At 37.4% G+C, this 4,103-nt stretch overlaps 1 pseudogene; it reads left to right on the top strand.

Annotated features, from left to right (window-relative positions):
* Positions 1-665: 665 nt before the first annotated feature.
* On the top strand, positions 666-1,588 carry LOC102028273 (annotated as a pseudogene).
* The last annotated feature ends 2,515 nt before the right edge of the window (positions 1,589-4,103 follow it).

The following is a 4,103-nucleotide window of genomic DNA, read 5'->3' as shown; positions in this document are numbered from 1 at the left end:
TTTATGAGGTTCATACAGATATGGAATTCAGTAGTACACGGTTTTGGTATCATGAGTGATGAATAGGTCAGCATAAGGAAGCAGTGTATGTGTGAAGTGAGTTCTCACAGAGATGCAGAGGTAAGTAATGGTGAAAGAGTAGTCTTCAACAAGTAGTGCTGGAACAAATACATACAAGAAAAAGGGGTTCTGACTACATGATACACATAAAAATTACTCAAACAAAGTATTACTGTGTCATAGTTGTATATGAAATCTAAAACTGTAAGACTTTTGCAAGTGAACTTAGTAGAAAATCGTTATGGTCTAGGATCAATTAATACACCAAAAAACACAGTATATGAAAAAGGAATTGAGGGAAAGGGGCACGCCGCGGGGCATGTGCAGCCTGGTCTGGGGGGGAGGGGGGCCTGGGGCGGCGGGGGAGGGCCCAGCTTTTCACTCACCTCTCCTGCAGCAAGGCAGTGGAGACCCAGGGGTGCCCTGCGGAGCAGAAAGCTGGGCTCTGCTGGTTGGAGGCTGAGGGAGCATATATTAAGAAAAGTAGCCATGGTAGGGGCTGGGGATTTAGCTCAGCAGCACAGTGCCTGCCTGTCATAGGCAAGGTCGTGAATTCAATTTTCGGTACCTGAAAAAACCAAACCAAAAAAAAAAAAAAAAGAGCCATGGAGAACACTGAAAACTCACTGGATGCAAAATCCATTAAAAATTCAGAATCAAAACCATACACGGAAGTAAGTCAATTGACTTGCTTCCGTGTATGGTTTTGTTTCTGAACTAACTCTGGACTATTCTTGGACAATAGATACAAAATAGATTATCCTGAAATAGGTCTATGTATTGTAATTAATAATAACTTCCATAAAAGCAGTGGAATGGCAGCTCAATCTGGTACAGATGTGGATGCAGCAAACATCAGAGAGACATTTATGAACTTGAAATATGAAAGAGAAATAAAAATGATTTTACATGTGAAAAAATTATAGAATGGATGTGCAGTTGTTGTTCTAAAGAAGATCATAGCAAAAGGAGGTGCTTTATTTGTGTAATTCTAAGCCATGCTGAAGAAGAAAGAATTTTTGGAACAAATGGGCCTGTTGACCTGAAAAGATTAACAAAGTTCTTTAGAGGGGGTCTTTGTAGATGTCTAGCTGGAAAACACAAACTTTTCATTATTCAGACTTGTGGAGTACAGAACTAGACTGTGGCATTGAGATGGACAATGGTTTGATGATGACATGACATGCCAGAAAATACCAGTAGAGGCCACCTTTCTGTGTGCATATTCCACAGCACCAGGTTACTATTCCTGGTGAAATTCAAGGGATGGCACCTGGTTCATTCAGTCACTTTGTGCTATGCTGAAAGTGTATGCACACAGGCTTGAGTTTATGCACATTCTTACTCGTGTTAACCGGAAGGTAGCAACAGAATTGGAGTCTTTTTCCTATGTTTCTACTTTTCATGCAAAGAAACAAATTCCATGTATTGTGTCCATGCTCACAAAAGAACTGTATTTTTATCAGTAAAAAGTGGTTGACTTTTTTAAAGTTTGTGTGTCAAGTGAGGAAACAATATAAATGATACTGTATTTTCTTTTCCAATTGAATACTTCAGAACCATACCATTTCCTTGTACTGAAATTTCACTGGAAAATACTTTTGCCTGAAACAAAGGACCACAAAAGAACAATGAAGCTACCTCAAACTCAGAATTAGGTAGTTGAAACTGAATTTAATTAGGAATAAATAAATATGGATATTGGTATAATCATTATGAAAAAAAGTATTGTAATTTTACATCTTTCACAATTAGCAGCATTTTGTGATGTGTGGTATGAATTTTCAAGTAATTATGAGGAAGCTAAACACTGCAGTAGTGAATTTTAATGACACATCCCTACACACTTAAGACTGTGTTCTAGTTTCTGTCAGATTATAAAAATGATAATGTGGACTGATGCATCTCAGACCTTGAGGATCCATGGGCATGGTCAAAGGTCTGAACCTTTACTTTAGAACTGATGTATGAAAAGAAAAATGCATTTTTGAATCACTTATTATAACTTATAATTTTTGTGATGTTTGTTCTGAGCTTGTATTTCTTGTAAAAAACAATCATGCCTCCTATTGACAAGGAAAGAATATATTTAAGAGAAAGTATGAGTAAATTGAGTTGATTCTTTTAAGGCTAACATGCAATGTTGATGGAGAGACAGAGTCATAACTATAAGGTGCTAAGATCTACCAGCATGTTTCTTGTCATTTGTTGTTATACAAATCAGATGAAATTCACACACCAGCAAAATATCTGAAGATCTATTATGAAAAACCTCAAACTATTACGAGGAAGATATGAAGAAGCCTATACAGACATGCTAAAACATTGTCTGTACAAGAAATAGTGGAATTTAAGGAAAGAAAAATAAATGGATCCACTGGGCAGCCTGTAATTTGAAAGAAGATAGTCTGAGCCTGAGCAGAGATGTGGCTCTGTCCAAACAACAAAGAGCTACAGATGCCGCTTTAGACAAGGCCTGCCAGATGATTTCTTCAGGAGCACAATGTGTGTCAAAGATACTCCCAAGGCATATGAGGAAGTGAGCCAATAATTCCTAAAATGGAGCTGTTCTGAAGAGCCACAAAAATTGTAATATGCTTTGTAGTATAATTGGTAAGCATGCTATATTGCCTTGAAGTTTACAATCCGAGAAAAAAACAGTCATAACGTTTTTGCACTGTTACCTAAAATAAAGGCCCACAGAACATAGGGCTTTAGAAGCATCCTGTTGGAGCCCCTCTTGTGCCTATGGGGAAACTGCAGGCCGGAGCTCAGCCCCACCCAGGGAGGCCAGGCTCCATGCTTCCTGGCTGATGGAGGTGCTCAGCACCTGTGTGCTTTACAAACTTTCAGTCTGACTTTTCATGTGAACTTCCATTGGCTCAAAGAAAGGAATTTACATTTATAATTGACAACTATTTGTTTTGATAAGATCTATTAACTTTTCCTAAGTAAATGTAGCATGTAATGATATCCTAAGATGGTTTTTTGTGTGACTATTTCGTAAAAATTTTTTAATTTGCATTTTTATTTCCAAACATAAATTCAGATTTAAATTTAAGAAAGAAAAATAAATTGATAAATTGGACTTTATCAAATTTATAATATACTTCTCAAGAGACAGTTAAGAGAATAAAAAGACAGTTAAGAGAAGAGAAAGACAAGTTACTGACTAGTAGAAAGTATTTGTAAATCATATCTCCAATAAAAGACATACCTAGAACTTATTAAAGTTTCTCAAAATTGTGTGCCTTTTGGCTGTTCTAACACAAATATCTGGATTATGTGTGTGTCCTATTTCCAATCCATGTGTTTTAAATGTTGGTTATCTAGTCTTGTTTCCTGGTATATTTGGTATTTTTCATGAAATTTCAGGCTACTGCATACACATTCAGTGATTCTGTGTGGCTTATCTTTTCCTGAGAATTTATTTTTGTTTAGTGGGTAGAAACAGACCACATAAGTCAGTGTCTTGGTTACTTTTCTCTCATTGCTGAGACAAAATACCTGATGCGCAGAATTAAGGAAGGAAAGGTTCATTTAGCTCACAGTTTGTGAAGGTTTCAGTCAATACTCAGCTGGCTCCAAGGCAGGATGGCACATGGCAGAGGACAACAGTTCATGGTGGTAGAAGTGGAAGATAGCCAAAGCAGCAAGAGCAAAAGGGGAGGAGTGGCAGAGGGAAGAGCAAGCCTCTTTCCCTCCCTTATATTGTATCCAAACTTCCCACCCCAGGGTGGTGTAGCACTCACACCCATAATCCCAGCATTTGACTATGGATCAAAGATCTAGAAGGCCACCCCATGACTGCATGAGGATTTGAGGGGCTTGTAGACACAAACCATAACAGTCAATAATGAATGTAAGTAGTTTGGGTAGATGTTTAGGAATTTTTGAATGCTTTTCAAAATTTCGGTTTGTCTTTTTTTTTTTTTAGTATGACCTTTCAGTACTAATAATTTACAGTTTGGAATTTTTTTTTGTTCGTTTGTTTGTTTTGTTTTTTTGATTTTTCTCCGGTACCGGGAACCGAACTCACGACC

Source organism: Chinchilla lanigera, unplaced genomic scaffold, assembly GCF_000276665.1.
Source record: "Chinchilla lanigera isolate Chin_1 unplaced genomic scaffold, ChiLan1.0 scaffold00058, whole genome shotgun sequence".
Taxonomy (NCBI): domain Eukaryota; kingdom Metazoa; phylum Chordata; class Mammalia; order Rodentia; family Chinchillidae; genus Chinchilla; species Chinchilla lanigera.
This window is presented reverse-complemented; position numbering and strand designations above follow the sequence as displayed.